Source organism: Lemur catta, chromosome 2, assembly GCF_020740605.2.
Source record: "Lemur catta isolate mLemCat1 chromosome 2, mLemCat1.pri, whole genome shotgun sequence".
NCBI lineage: Eukaryota > Metazoa > Chordata > Mammalia > Primates > Lemuridae > Lemur > Lemur catta.
In genome coordinates, this window is record NC_059129.1 from 105,564,824 (window position 1) to 105,586,547 (window position 21,724).

The window sequence follows — 21,724 nt, forward strand, 5'->3', positions numbered from 1 at the left end:
TATTTTCTTAAATCTGAAAAGTAACACTTGGAAAACTACATGTGGCTGCTCTGTCCCAGAAGAGCCACTCAACAGGAAACACCTTGGAGTCTTGGAACTTGCTGATTTTTCTTCCTTTCTTTCTTTCACAGATTTTGAGTTGAACTTCATAGTGTGTCCTCATCAAAAAAATTGGATAACAAGAAAGATACTGGGGATGTTCAACTTGCTCGTATCTGTCAAAGCTATATTAGGATTTAAACCAATTAGTTGTATGAGCCAGGCATACGCAAAAGAAGAAAGAGAAAGACAGAGTGCTATACAGTGAGAATTTAAAAGCTTTTGATGTCAGGAGTTTGAGACCAGCCTCGGTAAAAGTGAGACCCCGTCTCTACCAAAAAAAAAAAAAAAAAAAGAAAGAAAGAAAAGAAAGAAAGAAAGAAAGAAATTAGCTGGGCAACTAAAAATAGAAAAAAAAAAAAACTAGCTGGCTGTGGTGGCGCATGCCTGTAGTACCAGCAACTCAGGAGGCTGAGGCAGTAGGATTGCTTGAGCCCAGGAGTTTGAGGTTGCTGTGAGCTAGGCTGATGCCACAGCACTCTAGCCTGGGCAACACAGCGAGACTGTGTCTCAAAAAAAAAAGTAAATAAATAAAATAAAATAAATAAAATAAAAGCTTCTGATGTCTCAGCAAAACATAAATCTTGAACAGAATCTCAAATGTGATTCTTCCAAGTCATTGACTTGTTGATCAAATATTCAATTCATGTGCAAAGTAATGTGGATACAACAATACTCATTGCAGCCTCATTTTGATAGCAAAAGATTAGAAAAACTTAAGTAAACATCTTTAGATGACTGTTTAACAAACTATGGCACATCAATAAAATAGAATAGTTCAAATAGTTTAAAAAAGAAACAACGACCAAGGTATATTGCTGAAAGAAAATCTAAGGTGCAGAAAAGTGGTGTGTGTGTGTGTGTGTGTGTGTGTGTGTGTGAACACACACATAGGTACACAGGCATACCTTGTTTTATTGAGCTTTGCAGATATTGCATTGTTTACAAATTGAAAATTTGTGACAACCCTGAGTTGACCAAGTCTATAGGCACCGTTTTTCCAATAGTACGTGCTCACTTCATGTCTCCGTGTCACATTTTGATAATTCTCGCAACATTTCCAACTTTTTCATTATTATCTAACATTACCATTGTAATTGTTTTGGACTACCGTCCTGACTGCTCCACTGACTGGCTGTTCTCCTGTCTCTCTCTCCTCAGGCCTCCCTATTCCCTGAGATGCAACAATATTGAAATTAGGCCAAGTAATAACCCTACGGTAGCCTCTAACTGTTCAAGTAAAAGGAAGGGTCTCATGTCTCTCACTTTAAATCAAAAGCTGGAAATTATTAAGCTTAGTAAGGAAAAGATATCAAAAGCTGAGATAGGACAAAAGCTAGACTTATGATACCAGTTAGCCAAGTTGTGAATTAAAGAAAAAGTTCTTGAAAGAAATTAAAAGCGCTACTCCCATGAACACACAGATAATAAAAAAGCAAAAGAGCCTTACTGCTGATAAGGATAAAGTTTTAGTTGTCTGGATGGATCAAACCAGCCCCAACATTCCCTTAAGTCAAAACCTGACCCAGAGCAAGGCCCTAAATCTCTCCAATTCTATGAAGGCTGAGAGGGAAGGAAGATACAGGAGAAAAGTTTGAAGCTGGCAGAGTTTGGTTGGTGAGGTTTAAGGAAAGAAGTCCTGTTTATAACATAAAAGTACAGGGTGAAGCAGCAAGTGCTGTCTAACACCCCAGGTGTGCTCTCACCTCAGGACCTTTGTCCTTGCTGTTCTCTGCCTGGAATAATCTTCACCCCCTATACCAGTGTGCCTTGCTTCCTCTTCCATCTCTTCTGGACTGAGCCCTTTTAGAGAATTGCCATGTGCCTCCCCCAACTCTCTTGTTTTCTCCCCAGTGCCCTCTCTTGCTTTATCTGGTTCTGCAACCCGTATCTCTAACTTATTATGTTTATTGTCTGACTTTTTCTGTTAGAATATAAGCTGCATGAAAGCAGGAATTTTGCCTATTTTCTTTTTTGTTTCTTGTTTTTCCAGCTCCCCAAACAGTGCCTGGAGCATAGTATATATCCAATAAATATTTGTTGGATGCATTGAAAGCACCAGCAATCCCAATGTTTTAAAACATCAAAATCAGTTATAACTTAAACTTTCCAATCAGATATTTGTTATTGTGTAGAAACTGTCTCATAAATCACAGTTCTTCATATACTTTTTGTTTATGGGATCACGTGACATAAATGCTTTTATTAAACATATGGTCTCTGAGTACACCAAGCGAGAGCACTTACAAAACACACAGTGTGACAACTCACAGTCCCAATTTTCCATTTGGTAAGTAATATTGTTTGTCTTATATCTATGATCTCAATCCACAGAGTGTTTTCATTTCTTCTTGGACACCAAATGTTCCATTTGGCTCATGAAACACTTGTTTATTTCCTTCCTAAATTAAACAGTTGAGATGTTACAGGTTTTTCTTTCCTTTTGTTCCCTCTCTCTCTTTTTTAGTTACTTAATTTTTTCCAAGAACATCATCTTTAATGTTATCACAAATGATATATTATTGGCCAGGCACAGTGGCTCACGCCTTTAATTCTAGCATTTTGGGAGGCCCGGGCAGGAGGATTGCTTGAGACCAGGAGTTCAAGACCAGCCTAAGCAACATAGCCAGACCCCATCTCTACAAAAAAAAAAATAGAAAAATTATTCAGGCATCGTGGTGCACACCTGTAGTCCCAGCTACTCAGGAGGCTGAGGCAGGAGGATCACTTGAGCCCAAGAGCTGGAGGTTGCAGTGAGCTATGATCACGTCACTACACTCTAGCCTGGGGCAACAGAGCAAGACCCTGTCTCAAAAACCAAAAACAAACAAACAAAAACAAAAAACAAAATATTATTATAGAGACCCTTGATTTGGGAATACAATTTGTATTTCCATATTTCAGAGTCTTAAGAATTGTATCCTGTACCTGAAAAATTGTCTTAGAATAGCAGAATGCTTTATGATACATCAGCTTGGCTAGTCTGAACTGCATCCCCGGAATTCCCTCTCTAGTGTGTTTCTGGATAGGGTGGACTACGGGGAAATTCTCTCCTGAGAGCTGGAGTATAGAAGTGGGCAGTGGGCATTTTATAGCATACATACACCTCCGAATTATTCAGTCAAACACTAATCTAGGTTTTGCTGTGCAGGGATTATGCAGACTTAATTAAAGTCTCAAGTAAGTTGATTTTGTGTTCATCAAAAAGGGGCCTCATCCTGGTTGGGGCTGACTGAGTCAAGCTATAGCCTTTTTAAGGAGCAACTAGGCCCTTCCTAAAGCTCAGAGACTCCAGTGCTCCTGGGGTTCCAGCTGTCTCACAACCTTCCCTTCCCAACTGCCTGCTCTGCAGACTTGGGCTTGCGTAGCCCACCCCCACTGCTGTGTAAGTCAATTTCCTTTATATATACATACACATCCCACCAGTTCTGCCTCTCTGGCTGAACTCTGACTGATACAGGCAGTTTCCATAATTTATATCTTAACCAGAACACTCTTTATCTCTTCTCCATTTAAGGTTCTGTTCACTCAAATGCTTTCTTGCCTTCATCTTAGTAATATCTGCAGCAAATTAACCCTTAGCTGTTTTCAGTCCCTCAGTATTCTAGCTGTACAATAGATGGATGTCATGGCATTAAGTCTGAATATCATGGGGATTTCTCTCATGTTGTTTAGTTGGCTCAATCTGGGCATCTCATAACTAATATTTTCTAGTAAATCGGATTTCTAGTCCTTCCTCAAATAACTCCTTTTTAGGTGGTGGTCTCATTTGTAGGGTCTCCTTCCCTTTATTCTGTCATCCCTACTGCTGCCAGTTGGGTTTTTCTAACATGTACATTTGATCATGTCCTTCATTCCCTGGATTGAAAAAGCATCAGTGTTTCTCCCTTACTTATTGAGAAAAACCTAAACATCCTAGCATGGTGTAGTCCCTCTGTTTTATTTTTATTTTTTATTCTTTTATTTTTTTTTGAGACAGAGTCTAACTCTGTTGTCTAGGCTAGAGTGCCGTGGCGTCAGCCTAGCTCACAGCAACCTCAAACTCCTGGGTTCAAGCAATCCTGCCCCAGCCTCCCGAGTAGCTGGGACTACAGGCATGCACCACCATGCCCGGCTAATTTTTTATATACATATATTTTAGTTGTCCAGCTAATTTCTTTCTATTTTTAGTAGGGACAGGGTCTCACTCTCGCTCAGGCTGGTCTTGAACTCCTGATCTCAAATGATCCACCCAACTGGGCCTCCCAGAGTGCTAGGATTATAGGCGTGAGCTACCATGCTCAGCCAGTCCCTCTGTTTTAATCTGCTGCCTTCCCAGTTTCGTCTCTGCAGATGTGCCTACTTTGTGGATATGCCCTTGTGCCCCACGTTGTAGTCCTTGCAATTCTTCAAGGGTGGGGAGCCAAGGCCCAGGGACCGATACTCTAGAAGAAACAACCAGCTGCTACCAGACATGTCTAGGAGCCAAACTGCCATCAGTAAGGCAAACACAAAAATAAACATCCTTCTGAAAAGTCTTTTACATAATCCCCCCAAAACTTAAACACAATCTTTGGACATCTACAAAATGCTTTATGCACCACAACTTTCTGCTAACTTTTACCTTTCCAGTAGCTGTTGCATGCCACAGTCTACACCCAGCAATCGTTCCTTTTTACTGCAGCAAACCCTCTCTCTCTCTTCTCACTTTCTTTACTGTGATCAGTGGCATTACTTTCTTCACACTTTCCCAACTTTTTATTTTACCTTGGGTTTTCCTTCAACCAAAATATTTCTTTTGCCTCATCTCTGACCCTGGAGCTGCTCTCTCACAGTCCTTCTTTCCCCTGCATACAACACTGAACCCTTCCCCTGCCACTGACCTGGTGCAAGCCATGGCCCTTTGGGTCCCGTCGTAGATTCCTCAAACTTCTCTAGACTCCTTCCCTCCAGATGCCCTTAGAGAGACTAAGAAGGGACTTTCTCATAATCTTTTTAAATGATATCATTCCCACCCAGAAATATGTATCCCCACTCAGAAATTTATCCACAGCTACCACTCAGTCATTCAACAGATGCGAGCTGCCAATTTTCTACTGCTTCAATTAGAGATTCTGATCGTGAGTTTAAGGCCAATTACCAATCGCCACTTCCACGGCATCCCTTCACCTAACTACATGGACAGGATGTCTCTGTTTTAGCTGGTCAATCCCACTCACCCCTCCACACCACTGGACACTATTCTGGTAGTCCCAAGCCCTCTACTCCCCTCTAAACTTTCCCCTGGCCTCTCTTTTCCACCAATCTGTCCTTTTCCTTCTTCAAACATTTCTCATAAATCATCTATCTTATAGTGTGTTCCCAGGGTATAACTATTCCAGCAATCTCCTGATATTCTTCCAGCAATATAAGCCATTTGTAGGCATCGGAAATTGGCCCTGCTCAGTTTCAGAAAATCGTGTATCCCCATGCAAGTCTATTGGGGGAAATGAGCTAGAATCTCAGTTTCCAAACACCTTTCACAGAACCAAACATGCAAGCCAGAATGACCTTTCAGAACCTTGCCTTTAAGATTCAGGTGCCAGTATAATATAAAGCACACCACTAGATATAGGTCACATTGAGTGTTTATATCAAATAACAAAAGTGTGTTTTCATGCACTTCACCTATATCAGGAATCCATATATTTTCCTTTAGTCAATGTTCAACTCCCTTCTGCTCTGGGTCTGAGGTGAGGCCAGCTGTTGAAGAGTTTACCTTTCACTGAGCGGGTAAAAGGGTACACCTGGAGAGAGGAAGAAGAGGGAGAAATGGCGGGTTTCTTATCAGCACATGAGACCAGGTAGCTAAGAGGAAATTCTACCACATAGCGTTTCTCAGCTCCTGGGTCTCCTGGCTTAAAACTCTGTGGGTCACATCGCTCTTCTAAATGTGGAACATCGTGGATACTGCAAGGGTTCCCGTGAGGCTTACCAAAAGGTTTGCCCCAAGGAACATTTTCATTTTCTTGCATTTTAGGTGTTTATCATTACCCAGAGTTGGCTGAGTTATGCAGCCGGTGTTGCCTCTCCACACAGGTGTTCTTTATTTGTTTATCACCACCATAGATTCAATCAAAGGAAAACAAGGAAGTTTATTATTTCAAATAATTTCAGTTTCTTTAAATCTGAAAAACCAGGAAATAAGCCTACAGTCATAAAAATACATAAAGTTCAATTACAGCACCTCAGTCAGGAAAAACATCAGGCCTCATAAACCCAGGGAGCTCAGCTCCAGTGGCTGCTGGACGCCAACGCAGAAGGACGTGCGAGTTATCTACAGGCCATTTAAGCCAAACTGAGCCAAGTTCGCTACTCGGCTCTAGTGCAGGAGTGACGAGGAATTCTTGCTGGACTGTGGGGAGTCTGAATTGTGAGAGAAAACCCTCTCACAGACATGCATCCCGGTGAGAATGCTGCAGAGGGTCTTTGTTTTCAGACACATTTTCTACTTGAAATAAAAGAGCAGACAAACATTTTGGCTCCTAATAAAATTGACTAGATTTTTCTACAATAATATGAGATTCTCAGGGTAGCAGACTTCAATTCCCTTAATGTTAACGCTGATAATTTCCAGGGTCATAGCATCAGGAAGGAGACAACGTGGAGGTGACTGTCCCGGGGAGAGATATCTGTGGATCGCAGTCTCCGCCAGTCATCCCTGGCCCCCAGCCCCACCTGTGCCCTTCCCAGCCTCCCTGTCACTGGCCAGGCCTCGGCTTCCTAGATCCATTCCTCTCTGAGGCCTCCAGACCCCTGCTGCTGCCGCTGGCCCGGTGTCAATGCCTGCTCTGCTGCCTTGTGGCTGCTATGGCTGTGCTCACACTGTCACTCTGGACCTAGCCTGACAGCACTTGCTAGGGAACTTCGTTTTTTGATAAACTCATTGTAAACTCATAAATTTAAATATAGTCGATGTGATTCAATTTATTGCAGTTATTATTTTTGATATTCAAATGGGACCCCCTGCAAGTTGGCTCCTGAGTCCTTTTGATACAACCATGGCAGTCGCATGTTCTCATTTATATGTGGGAGCTGAATATGCAAAACAATTGATCTCATGGAATCAGAGAGTAGAATGGTGGTTACTTGAGGCTGGGAAGGGTAGCAGGGAGGGGGAGATAAAGTCGAGATGGTCAATGGATGCAAAAATAGATAGCAGGAACAATATTATAGAACAAAGTGACTATAATCAACAATAAGTTGGAGTATGCTTTAAAATCAATCATGTTCTTGTTTTCAGGTAGGACCAGAGGTTAGAGGTTCATCTCATGTATTTTTGACCCAGGCCTGGAGCTAGGTGTTTCTCTAAGGAGCCCTGACTCCTAGGAGCTCATACTCGGTGTGGTAGGGTGCTCATTGCTAATAGGTTGCTCATTGTTTCCAGGCCTTTTCAGGAAACAAAGCCAGGAGATTAGAGATAGGTAAATAAATGCATGGATAGATATGTAAATAATATGTCACATTTATACCAATGTTTCCAATTTGAATTCTAATTCAGGACTCTGGGCCTTTTATTTGATGTCATTTATCTTACACTGACATCTCCCTTCAACCCAAACTCCTGATTCCCGACAACACATACATAACTACCCACGTGTTTCATCCCAGGAAACATATACAATAGCCTCAGGATAAAAATAGCAAAACTTTCAATGACAATATAGTTACTGGAAATATTTAAAGTTTTGTTTTTTGTGTGTGTGTTCTTTGTAGTTCCTTTTGGCCTAAGGGTATATTCCACTTGGGATCTACAGTCAATGTCCATGTTTTAACATCACCTGAAATATTTCCTCCCTGAGGGGATATGCCATCAACTCAATACATAGTTAGGTTCTATTTTTTCCTGTTGTTTTGAGTTTTAGTGGTCACATTTTAAAATTTAGTTTATTAACAATATATTCTAGAGATCTTCCCATGCTTGTACACAGAGATACCATTCTTCATTTCTTTTTATGGCTGTGTAATACTCCATTGTGTGGGTGTGCCATAGTTGAGAGTTCCCTATTGATGTCATTTCCATTGTCTCTAATAAATAGTGCTCCAACAAATAGCCTTGTGCATTTATCTTTCCATATTTGCCAGTGAATCTTCAGGATAGGTTACAAACTGTAATACTACGAAAGTAGCCAGTAGAATGTCCTTTTACCTGAATAATCACAATACTCCTATGTTCTAAGAGCACCATGATGCTACTTCTTCTCCAAGCTCAGGGAATGGAGAAACAAGCCTTTGGCTCTTCCTATATGTCAGCAAGTATCTTTCCCAGAGGACTCATGGCACCCTCATACCAGTGGACTTTCTGGAGGCACATCCAAAGATGTGCTAATAAAACTAAATTCCTGTTATTAGCACTCAGAATAGGCCTGGGATATTACCATGTGCACATGTAGAGTCACATCTTATGCATGCATAGAAATCATGCAGAGTCAAAATTGATCTTAAAATTCCCTTCAGAAGGTGCTATATTGGAGACCACCATACAATGTCTAAATAAGTCAAATGTAGCCACTTTTCCCTCCAACATTAGAACATATCACTGTTGATTGAGCACCAAATGAAGAGTCAGTTTCCTATCAGAAAACTGATCAGTACAGATCATTTGGCAATGAGTAGACTAAAAGACATAATTATCTGTTCTTTTTCCTAATGGTTGAATTTAGGTAACTTAAATGCACATATTATGAGACTCCAATGAAGGCAAATATAGGCATTGAAAAGAGCGAAATACAGTCACATTTGACACATTAAAACTGTATTGTGCCAGGCTCAGTGGCTCACGCTTGTAATCCCATCACTTTGGGAGACTGAGGCAGGAGGATTGCTTGAGGCCAGGAGTTTGAGACCAGCCTGGACAACAGAGTGAGACCCATCTCTAAAAAATAAAAATAAAAAAAATAAAAATAAACCAACTGTATTGCTCCTATGCAGCTGTCTTAAACATCTATATAGATTTCCATTTTATAAGTGACAGATTTTAAATTATCTTAACTTTCAATTGTAACTTCTATCACTTTGAAAAAGCACTGCCTTGACCAACAGTTGTACAACAAAGGACCGCAAATAGGCCACTGAATTCCCCATGAATCATTTCAGAACACTATGTTTAAAAGACACGTTTCTACCAAGGTAAGAATCCAGCTGTGTCTAGTGACTCCCTGGTGATATCTAGGACTAATCCTTGCCAGGTGATTGTTTCTAGAAAAGAAATTCAAGTTAGAATATCAAGTAGGAAAAAAAGTATAAAGGAAATGTCAAGACAGGCCATCCCGGGTCCAGGCCCTCTTTGTGGAATGTGCAGGCAGCCTGCAGAGAAGTCATTGTGTTGCATCTTATTCAGACCCGGAAGCAGCCTGTAAATTCCCTGCAATATAAAATTGCCTTGTTGAACTTGGCAAGCTGCCCTTTCCCTTTGCTCCTCGACCCCAGGCCCATTGTTGTATAAAGGTGTTCCCACCATCCCTTCTAGGGCCACAGAGGCCACCCTTGAGCTGAAATAAGCTGGTGTGACTTGTCAGGGTTCCTGGAGCAGAAAGTGCCAGAGAAGGTAGTAGTTACTGGTAAGAGTAGCTGGATTCACTTAAAAAGTTCTTAGAAGAGGTTTTTTTTTGTTATCAGCGCATTTGATCTTTCCCCCCCCCCCATTTTTCGGTTGATGAATTTTACCTATACTGGGGCTCTGGAAAATAGAAACAGAATGCAAGTTAAGTCAAAAGAAAGGTACCTCCTTTTGTGGAACTGTGAGAAGTATTACCTAAGAGAAAAAGAGTTCCTTTTTCCTGAAAGACTGTGAGCAAGATGCTTTTGTGGTTTCTTGCTCCATGCTGTTTTTTCTTCTTTCTTTCTAATTCCTAGACTTAGTCACATTTTGGTACTGAATACCAAGTTATAAGGCCATGCAGATATTTGTCCACACCCTAAAGCCTAAGATCATCTCAAAACAGTCCATGAGAAAGTTCTGGTTATCCATTGTTCAGCCAAAATAATACCATGCAGGTTTACTGTTAAAGTTCATGAAGTAGAAGTGAACTGAAGAAGTTATTCCAAAAGCATCAGAGTATAATCTTCTCAGGCAATGGCATTTTCTTAAAAATGGAAATCTACTATACACAGCTCAGAATGAGCAAAAGTATTCCGCCCAGATCACAAAAGTTCTCTCAAGAAGCCAAGCTCCTCTTAGGCAGCTCCCCGGGAAGGTAACGCTTGATGTAGATCTTGTGATGAGAGGGCTATTAATTTTTTAATTATGCTGATCTAAATTCAGCAAGAGCCGTACTTCCCAAGGGCAAGTGAGCAGGGAGGGTTTTCCGTGGAGTGCTCAGGCAGGACGTCCCAGGGATCTGACATAACTGCACGTTCACACTGCTCCCTCTCCCTCCTCCTCCCTCTCTCTCCTCCAAAACAAACGACCTCGCTCAGATCCTGTTTGTGCTTTACTTACTTCCTGCACCAAAGCAGTTTGCCCCTGAGCTCAGCAGCTGATCCCTGTGGTTGTGGAGTTTCCTAGCTGCTGTTTCCTCCTTCTTGTCCTTCTCTCTTGTGCATTTGTTTTCTCAAAGTGGGCACTCATGGGGGCCGTGGCTCCACTGACTGAATTACAGGAAACTGGCCAAGGCATTCTCTCTCTCCATTCCTAGAGAGTCAGAAAGCCTGGGAGTGGGTCTGGCAAGAAGGTGTCTGTACCCCACATCTCCATTGCTCCCGGCACCACTGACTCCCCCCAGTTCACGTGCAGAACCTGCCATCATTGCTACCTGGGGTGCTTCAGAGCCACCCAAACTCTCCCAGAGGGCATACTTTGAGCCTTATTTCAGAAAGAGGGACCCAAAGGTTGTTGGAGAAGAGAACCAGGATCCATCCCACGGCCCAGGGTTTCTCTCCAACAGCCCTGCTCTGGCTGCGGCCACCAGCCCTCTCCTTCCAGCTCTCCTTCCTGCCAGTGCCTTTGTTTATCCAAGGCACCAAGATCCCACTGTGAAGTCTGAAAGAGTGACCGGTGGTTCTCGCTCGTTTTCACTAAATGTCGTGTCTCCCAATGTCGTCTTCTTTTCTCTCAAAGACAACTGGATGTTGTTACGGGTTTTCTTGGAATGAGGTCAGTGGACGTTGTTTTCCCTGAGAATGTTCCACTGTGCTTCAGAGACGTATTTGGAAGGGCAGAAGCACAAAAGGAATCAGTGCGGGTCCCTTGGCACTGACTTGGCCGTACCGGAGCATGCCAGCACCGTTTCCTCCCAGGCTTTCCAGTTACTCGGCCCATCTCAAGTCTTTAACCCTTCATGAGCATCAAAGGGTGAACTAAAGGAAAGAACGGGGCACACACACTCCGCCTAAAGACAAGAGGGAGAAGGCAGAGCATCTGGCGTCATTTCCATGGTTGTTCTCTGTCCCACCTGCTTACAACTCCATACTCGCCCTCTCTAAGTCTTAATCCAGCCTCAATTTCATCTCAAAAGGGTTGGTAGGGATACAAAAAAGCTGGCCCTCCAGTGCCACCAACCAACTGTGCTGCCCTCTGTTAACTGTCTGACAAAATCTCAACATCTCTTGAGCCCCTGTCCCACATAAAATGCAAATGACGGCAATAAATGCACCACAGAGGACATTCAATATCCCCACTGAAGCCCTACAAGGGGCTGATCACAGTAACAGCTCACCTTATCTGTGGGCTGCCCACGGGCCGGCCAGGTCCAGGCCTCCTGCTCTCACTGCATGTGTCACTGTCCTGTCACCCAGCCCTTCCTGTCCTCCTTGTGTCCTCCCTTCCCTTGGTCCTGGTCACATTTCCTTCAGTTGCTCACCTACCTCTGCATTTGGAGGCCCATCCCCTTTGATCTGCTGTTTTGTATGTGGGTCCCAGTGGTTCACAGAGTAGGTCAGACAGTCCTGCTCAGTAAGGGGAAGGATGGAGGATCGATCCTTCCTGATCCTTCACATCAAGAGCTGTGGTAGTGACTTGGATAAAGAAACAAAAAAATGAAAAATAAAAATAAAGCAACTCCCAAGAAGGGGAAAAAAAGAAAGTGCTTCCAGTTTGCTTCACTGTGGGAAGGAAGGGATGAACGGGGCTGGAGTCATCTGAATGCTCAACCAGGCTGAATGTCGTCCAAGATGGCTTCTTCTCCTGGGCTGGGATGGCGGAAATGTCTGGGGGTTGCCAAGCATTTTTCTCTCAGCACATAGGCCCTCCATGTGACTGGCTTGGGCTTCCTCACAGCATGGTGGTCTCAGACTTTTTACATGGTGGCTGACTTTCCCCAGAACAGGCATTTCAAAAGGTCCAGGTGGAAGTGGCAAGGCTCCTCGTGTCCTAACCTTAGATATCTCACAGCATCCCTTCCTCTGAGTGCTGCCCAGATCCAGTGTGGGAGGGACACTGCCCAGGAGCATGGATACTGGAAAGTGTGCTTTCTTGGGAGGCCGTCTTTGAAGCCTAGCTACCCGTTAAGGAAGTTGGTCTTGGAGGTGATATAAGACATGCTCACAGCAACTATAAAATAAAGCAGTAAGGAACCATGCCACAAGGTCAGTACAGAAAAATACTACTATGAGAACTCAGAAAAGAGAGGGAAAAATTATTCCAGCCTCCAGCGGGAGGGCTCTAACAGGAGGTAGAATTGAATTGGAGCTTGAATGCCAAGTGGAGGTTTGTGGATTTGTTTTGTAGAAATAGAGAGACACTAAAAGTCTCTGAGCAGAAAGGTAATGTGATGAAAAATATGTTTCATGCACACATAGTCTGAAAGTGATGGATGTATAAAGTCAATTGCATTTGGGAGACACTAAACAGGGGTGATCAGTGAGCGTGGGGAGACCTGTGAAGGAACTGTCATGACAGTCCAGGGGAGAAGCAATGAACTCTCAAACTCGGCCTGGTAGTGGGAATGGGGTTAAAGGAGTGGATTTAAAAGACATTTCAGAAGTTGATATGACTCTGAAATATATGTAATGATAAAATTATGATCCCAATTCTCCTATTCCTTGAATAAGTGAAAACAAATAATTCTACAGATTTTACATTTGGGGGAAATGTGGCTTTTCAAAGAAAGACCTTTAAAAAATATTTTATATTCTGGGAGAAAAGAATAAATTAAATCCATAACTTTATGTATGGTCAGAGATTACTCTTTTGAACATTTATAACCAGTTCTAATATATTCACAATGATTTACAATTTCTGTCACTTACCCATCCCTCTGGCACATTAATAGCGTAAGAAGCCTCCAAAAACAACTCACGGCAACATCACTACAGATTTTAAAAACCCGCAGCAGTCGTCATTGAGACTGGATGCTCCAAACATTTTTTAAAGTATGAGCGCCCTCTGGTGGCCAAAATCATTTTTACTGCTTTATCAAATCTGCCTGCATTTGTATTTAAATATTAATGAGTAAAGTTTAATTTCCCCTAGAATTGAATTTGGATTTTAAAATTTTTCCTTGGTTGTTACTGAACAGGCTCCATGACAGTCACAATAAATCTCAATATCCACTATTATTGTAATAATTTGTAATTATCAGTTTTCAATAATGTGTTTATTGAGTTTCAGACTACATCAGAATGCAATTATCACCTAATTAATGTATAAGCTAATTTGCTATAAATGTTCCAAGGAAGTGAGGTCATTGTTTATCACTATAAAAAGTCCTCACTGATTAATCTGTATTCCCTTGAAACTAGTTCAAGTTGAAACTATTCCAAAGATGCACATTTCCCATCCAAATCCCATCATTTCTTATAGGAAGGGGTCACCCTGTGCGGATTTCTCTGAAGTCACCTCTCATATTAAGGGGTAGGCGGGCAAAGGCCGCTGAGAGGAGAGCATTGGAGGGGCTTGGGAGTGAAAAGAAAGACCAACACTGAGCACCTACTACGTGTCAGGTGTTCTGCTTTATACTTTGCATCTGCTCTCTTGTTTGAAGTCCTAGAGAGATATTATTCCATTCCTCTCCTAGTCAACAAAAATTTTTAAACTCCTACAAATCATAATAAGGCACAGAAATGAAGCAGACATCATCCCTGCCTTTAGGGTGCCGAGAGCCATGTGGAGAGCTGATGAGTAAATGACGAGCGTAGCTCACCGGGCAGGGGAAGCGCAAGCACTGGGAGAACACCCAGGCGCCACGCTTCACCCCAGCCGCAGAGGAGGAGGTGTCAGGCACTGGCCACCCGCTTGCCTGCTCAAGGGGGAGGATCCTAAGTGGGATATTGAAGGAGTTGGCCATGTGCAAAGTCCCAGAATCACAAGAGAGCAATGGTGTAGGTTGGCTAGGACTCAGGGAGAGAGGTGAGCAATTTTTTTCTCTTGAGAATAAGATCTTGTTTATTTTTTCTTGTTGACATCATAACTCTTCAGTTATCTATTTTTTAATTTTTTTTTAAATTTCAATAGATTTAGGGGATGTAGGTAGAGCTTTGTTACATGGATATATTGTGAAGTCTGGGCTTTTAGTGTACCCATCCACCTGAATAGTGTACACTGTACCTAATAGGTAAGTTTTCATCCCTCACCCCCTTCTACCCTCCCCTCATCTGAGTCACCAATGTTGATTATGACACTCTGTATGACCATGTGTACCCATAGTTTAGCTCCCACTTGTAAGTGAGAACATGTGGTATTTGAGTTTCTGTTCCTGAGTTGCTTCACTTAGGATAATGGCCTCTAATTCTAGCCAAGTTGCTGCAAAATACATGATTTCATTCTTTTTTATGGCTGAGTAGTACTCCATGGTGTGTGTGTGTGTGTGTGTGTGTGTGTGTGTGTGTGTGTGTACATATATATACACACACACCCCATTTTCTTTATCCACGCATTGGTTGATGAGCACTTAGTTTGATTTTATATCTTTGCAATTGTGAGTTGTGCTGCAATAAACATAAAAGTACAGGTGTCTTTTTGATATAATGACTTCTTTTCCTTTGGGTAGATACCCAGTAGTGGGATTGCTGAATAGCATAGTAGATCTACTTTTAGTTCTTTGAGAAATCTCCATATTGTTTTCCATAGAGTTTGAACTAAATTATATTCCCATCAACAGTATATAAGCATCCCCTTTAGGCATGAATAATTAATATCCCCATTTTCCAGGTGACCTAGCTGACACTCAGACACATTAATTAAATACCCTGCCTCCAAGACAACAGTTGACCCTCAGTGACCACATCACTGCCTGGTGCTCATCTCTGCTTGTTTATTGGGAGAAAATGGCAGCCCTGATCAAGGTTAATGTCAGTAGTTGAAGCCAATTTAAGCAATTATGACCCAACTCTGAAAATGCCTCCACCTGTGAAACTAAAAATGGTCAGTCATTTGTTTTAACAAAAGTGTGAATAGCAGAAGTGGTTCAGTGGCCAGTTATGAAGTAATACAGCTAGCTTTAGGAGTGGCAGGGTAGTAGCTTTCCCACTCAAATGAAGGCTGTCCAACCATAGATCCTGATCTTAGTTAAAAGCCAACCCAGCTGCCTATTCTGGCATTATTACTTAGCAGAATTGCATCTTTTATTTATTTACTTATTTTTTTAGGAGTCTCGCTCTGTTGCCCCCACTAGAGTGCAGTGGCATCATCATAACGCACTGCAACCTCAAACTCCTGGGCTCAAGGGATTCTCCTGCCTTAGCCTCCTGAGCAGCTGGGACTATAGGCGCCCGCCATGACCCAGCTAATATTTCTATTTTTAGTAGAGACGGGGTCTTGTCCTTGCTCAGGCTGGTCTTGAACTCCTGAGCTCAAGTGATCCTCCCACCTCAGCCTCCAGAGTGCTAGGATTACAGGCGTGAGCTACCATGCCTGGCCTGGAATTGCATCTTTCAGTCAGCTAAGTCCTAAAATGAACAGTGAAGGAATCTAGGATATTTCACCCCAAAATATTGCACAAGCTGTGTGTATGAGTTGTTTGTTCCTTTTTAAAAGATATATCACAGTGTATTGATTTACCAGTCAAAAAACATTTGGGTTGCTTTCATTTTGCTTCTTATGAACAATGCTGCTCTGAACACTTGCATATGAATCTTTGTATAAGCTTATGTTTTCACTTTTCTTTGGTAAATACCTGGCAGTGGGATTGCTGGGTCATACTAAAATGCCAGACTGTTTTTCACCAGCAACATATGAACATTCCAGTTGCTCTACATCTTCACTAACATTTGGTATTGTCAGTCTTTGTAATTTTAGCTGTACTAGGGGGTGTGTAGTGGTATATCATTGTGGTCTTAATTTGCAGTTTCCTGTTGACTAATTGCGTTAAGCTTCTCTTCATGGTGTTTATTGAGCATCTACATGTCTTCTTTGGTGAAATACCTGTTTAACAGTGTTTTGCCCTTTTTTATTGGATTTTTTGTCTTAGTGAGTTATAAGAGTTTGTTATAAATTCTGTTTACAAGTCCTTTGTCAGATATGTTTTGCAAATATTTTCTCCCACTCTATGGCTTGCCTTTTCATTTTCTTTTCTAAGAACATTTTTAAAAAATTTTGACGAAGTACATCAAAATTATTATTTTGCAAGCTGCTTAAAGGCAGAGATTGTGACTTACACATCTGAAGTGTGTAGCACATAATAGGCACCTGTAAATAATTAGTAATAATACTGGAGGCTAATTATGTGGTAATCGCTGCAATTAGTGCCTTGCATACTTGTTCGCATTTTATCCTCGCACACCGCTAAGTACGTATTCTTATCCCCATTTTGCTGTTGAGTAAATGAAGTCACTGGGAGGTTACGTAACTTGACTAGATTTACACTACTAGCCAGGGATAGGGCCAGAATTCAAGCCTGGATCTGTTTGACTTTAAAGTCCATGCTCTTAGTCACAACATTATGATGGAACCTTTTGTTGAATGACTAAGTGAATGAATGAATGTATTCTGCCTTATTTGTCCTTGAAGATCATGTGTGTATTAGTATTGACTTTTCTATTCATTAAAACTCCCTGGCTAGTTGTGTAAATCCAATCACATTATTTAACCTCCCTGCACCTTCATTTACTCCACAGCAAAATGGGGGTAAGGATACCTACTTACAGGTGTGTGAGTAACAACATAAGGAACTGAAAAACATGGTTAGTCATGGTGGTAAGAAAGACTCAGAACCTGGGGTAGGAAAGAAAGTTTATATGTTTCTATATTTTTTATTTTTAAACCATGTGAATGTATTATGTACTATATTCAAAGTATGAAGTAAAAAGAAAAATAAAGTCATATTAAGATACTGGTATATATTAGAAATCAACAGAAAATAATTTGCACATTTTATTGAGGAAGCAATTATCAACAATTCTTAGTGAGAGAGATCGAGAGAGAAAGAGAAAGAGAGAGAGAGAGAGAGAGATTGATTTCTGGTTTTTAGAGTAGAAAATTTCTCTTAGGGGGTTTTAAAATTCCAAAGCCCCACATGCTGCTCTACATATGCACACAGATCCAAGCCACAGGTGAGTGGCTGTGGCTTTAGAATTCACATCTCCATTGGATGCATTGCGTAGTAGCTCTAGTCAAGCCCACCTGCCTGGGTGCTTTTGGCCCTCAGCAGGTGAAGAGTAAGTTGCTGTTGAAAGCATGAGGTTGTTAACTTAGAGTTTCTACTTGTAGCTGATTGCTGCCCAGATTTGCAGAAGGACAAGTTACAAAGCGTTTTGAAAGATGACTCTGCAGTCCACAAAAACCAGGTAGGACAGACCTCGCTGGCCTTAATGAAGAGTCTGAGATGAATTTAATTACTGGGCCATGCAACGCTTTCACCAAATGCTCTGTTAGATTTGCGGCTTGGAAGAGGCGATGTGGATACGGCATTCACAGGAAATGTGAAGTTGTTCATCACTCTGAAGTTTCATTAGGGCTGCAGCTGAAACCGTACCCTCGCCCATGACTGGTTGGATATCTTGCTGTGCTCCCAAGAAGACAGTTTCTGCTGACCTGACAAAGCAGGTGAGAGAGCAGCAGGGTGTCTCTTGTCCTCGGTGCCTCCAGCTCCTTGGCTGCCTGCTCCGCTGCATGTGTCACCTGTGGACTGGAGGTGACACCGTTCTCCAGGAGAGTGGATGCAGAAGTCGATAGTGCCACAGCCAGTACCAGCAACACCCCTAGAATGACCCAGGTAGAGATGAGACAAGGAGGAAAAGGGGCCTTAGGTGTGGGCCTAGGAAATAGGTGGGGGTGTTATTTACGTAGAAGGTAAATACTGAAGCTGGATCTCTTCCTACCTGTGGCACGCACACCATACAGGGGCCTACACTGTGGAGGGTACACTCTGCACTGTGTGATGCATTTTCTCAATAGGAAGCTCTGTGCAGAAGTCCCAAAGCAACTCCTTAGAAATCCTGTCTCACCACGAGTTTAGAAAGATCCAAATGTGGAAATACGGCAATAGCTGTAACAGGTATGATAAACTGCATTGGTAGGCCTGGCTCTTAGCACCCTACTATGGCGATCTTCTTCAAATAAGAAGCCTTGAGCAATTCCTCCCCCCTTAAATAAGTGTTTATAGTTATCATTTTATTATAAAAGTAATAATAGCTTGACAGTACGGAAAAGAACAGTGAAAGATAAATGCCCTTAAGTAATATAGTGCAGTAATTAAGATCCCAGGCTCTGGTAAAAATCCCAGTTCTGTCACTTAATAACTTAAGTCATTTAATAACTTTGTGCTTCAATCTTCCAAAAACTGGAAATAATAATGATAATAATAACAATAATAGTATTTGCCTCTGTGATTTTGCAGAGAAGAATCAAGGTAATGTAGGTAATGTACTTAGCATGATGCCAAGCAATAGGAAGCTTTCAATAATCTCCAGTTGTTGCTGTGATCATTATTGTTGTTGGTATTATTGCCATTATGACTCTAACCTTATGTTCCACTTCCTGTATTTAGTCTGTTAACAAATCTTTCAATATAGAATCTGATCCTCCTCCTTGGCCCAGACTTTTGTCATCTTGATTGACAATATGTGTACCAGTTGGTTCCCAGCCTGATTCTTCTGCATCTGGGACTATTGACTGTGTACACTTGTCATTTACATTATCTGTCAGCATGAGTATTGGTTTCCTAGAAACCTAATATGCAAAACATGTAGCATCGCTAAAACCATGAAATGATATAAAGACTCGATATAGCTGCACTAATCTCTGCTTTCTAAATTTACTGATGGAAGTGGAGAAAGCAGGTTGGCATGGAGTTTGCACAGTTTCTGGATCACCCTGATCTGAATTCAAACAGTGTGCTCAGATAAAAATATTGTTTCCTCCCATGTGGTTTCCAATTTTGCAGAGAAAAATACCTCTGCTTAGTTTATTACTTGACACAACGAATGGCCTTGCACTCCGGAGGAGAAATTACACAAGAACATCACCACGTTCTCCAGAGGTAAAGATCCTTTATCACAAGGTCACAACAAAGGTGGGGTCCCCAAACTATAGAACAAGTGGCAGCAGCTATGCCACCAGCCTTGGTGCGGTCAGACTTTAAAGGTAGAAGCTGCCCTTGTGTGATCAGCATTGACTTCCTGTTGTGGTTAAGCCAACGGAGACGGCAGGAAAGAAACCAGACCCACAATTAACAGATGGCTAAAGCCGAAGGGAGAACATAAATACCCCAAGTACTTCTCAGAAAATACTTGCCTAGAAATACCATTTGATCCAGCAATAGTACTATTAGGCGTCTACCCAAAGGAACAAAAGACATCTGCACTCAAATGTTTATGGCAATACAATTCACTATTGCAAGGATGTGGAAACAACCCAAGTACCCATCAATCCATGAGTGGATTAATAAAATTTGGTATATGTATACAATGGAATACTACTCAATTACAAAAAAGCAATGGTTCTCTAGCACCTCTTATATTTTCCTGGATAGAGCTTGAGCCCATCCTCTGAAGTGAGGTATCACAAGAATGGAAGAATAGGCACCACATGTACTTGCCATCAAATTGGCAGTAACTGATCAATGCTAAGGTGCTCACATGGTAGTAATATTCATTGGGGGTTGGAGGAATGGGGGTGGGTAAACGCACAACTAATGGGTGGAGTGAGCATTGTAGGGGGGAGGGCACACCTCCAATCCTGGCTTGGGTGAGGCAACGTTATAACATGTAACCAAAATGTTTATACCCCCATAATATCCTGAAATAAAAAAAAAAATACTTGCCTAGGAGGTTCTTCCTTAGAAAGATATGCAGGATTGTTAAATGTATCCTGTTGTTAGGAAAATAAAGATTTTATCTTCCTCTTGTTCAAAAAGAAAAACCAAGAAGAAAATTAGTGCTCTTCGGAAAAGGTACAGTTTATCCACAAGAAAATTAGAAAAGCTTGAAAAGCAAACACATGTCTTTCCAACACTTACATTCAACTTCTTCCACCATCTCATATGCTTGTGGATTCCAGGTGCAGAGTCCTTAGGGTCACCCAAGAGCATCCCTGCCTGCTCGTCCTGCTAGGCACAACAACGTTTGAAGCCACATGTGTCTGTTTCATTTCTGTCATGGGTAGCACAGTGTCATACACTTTGTAGGTAACTCAATAGATACTGACTGAATTAATGTTTAATAAATGAAAACATTGGCTCTGCTGTTATCATCATCCTTATTTCAATTTACTGAACTTTACATCAAGGCCAAATACATTACCATAGTTCAAGACCAACCTGAGCAATGGTGTGACCCTGTCTCTACTAAAAATAGAAAAAATTAGCCGGGCATGGTGGCACATGCCTGTAGTCCCAGCTACTCGGGAGGCTGAGGCAGAAGGATCGCTTGAGCCCAGGAGTTTGAGGTTGATGTGAGCTAGGCTGATGCCATGGCACTCTAGCCCAGATGACAGAGCAAGACTCTGTCTCAAAAAAAAGAAGAAAAAATGGAGAAAAATAAATTAATAAAAAGAAAAAAAAATACAGTGTGGATATGGGAGGAGAGTGGATCAGGGGGATTGGGACCAATGACATAACCTATCCTAACACTTTAGCTATTTACTTACGTGTTTACATTGCAGCAGTCTTAGACTACATACTGCATCTGCATATTGCCAATTTTATTTAACATTTATAATCTTATACCACATTTTTAGGATTCATACATATTAAATCCACTCCATTAATTAGGACCACAGAGGCACAACTGTACAGGGGTCAATTGTACAGTAGGATAGTGAGGAAGTAGGGTAAAGAAAATCACATTGAAAATTTGCTTCAAAAAATCAGCCAATAAAATTAACATATAAATTAACCAGCATAAAAGTATAATTCAAATGGAAAGTTCATGACAGCACAGTGTAGTGGTTTTTTTATATAGCAAGCAGTCAATATATATACATATTTGTTTAATTGATTCTATGTGACTGTATTTTGAATGTGAGAACTGTTGCTAAAACAACACATTGAAAATGTGAGAAATCTCATTTGCTGAAACAAAGAACAAAAGCAACAATAATATACAAATTATTGATGACAATAGTAACTTTAAAATGTCACAATTTGGTATCCACTATTAGCTTTCTGGTTAGAAACATGTGGAAGCATTTTACGGACCTGTTAAAACTTTTCAATCCACTTGGATGGAAGATTGGCTAAAATTTAGCTATTCCAATACCAATTTATTTTAAAACTACCATCCTATTTTTGTA

At 41.4% G+C, this 21,724-nt stretch overlaps 1 pseudogene; it reads left to right on the top strand.

Moving 5' to 3' along the window:
- Window positions 1–6,514: 6,514 nt before the first annotated feature.
- On the top strand, window positions 6,515–17,820 carry LOC123632126 (annotated as a pseudogene).
- The last annotated feature ends 3,904 nt before the right edge of the window (window positions 17,821–21,724 follow it).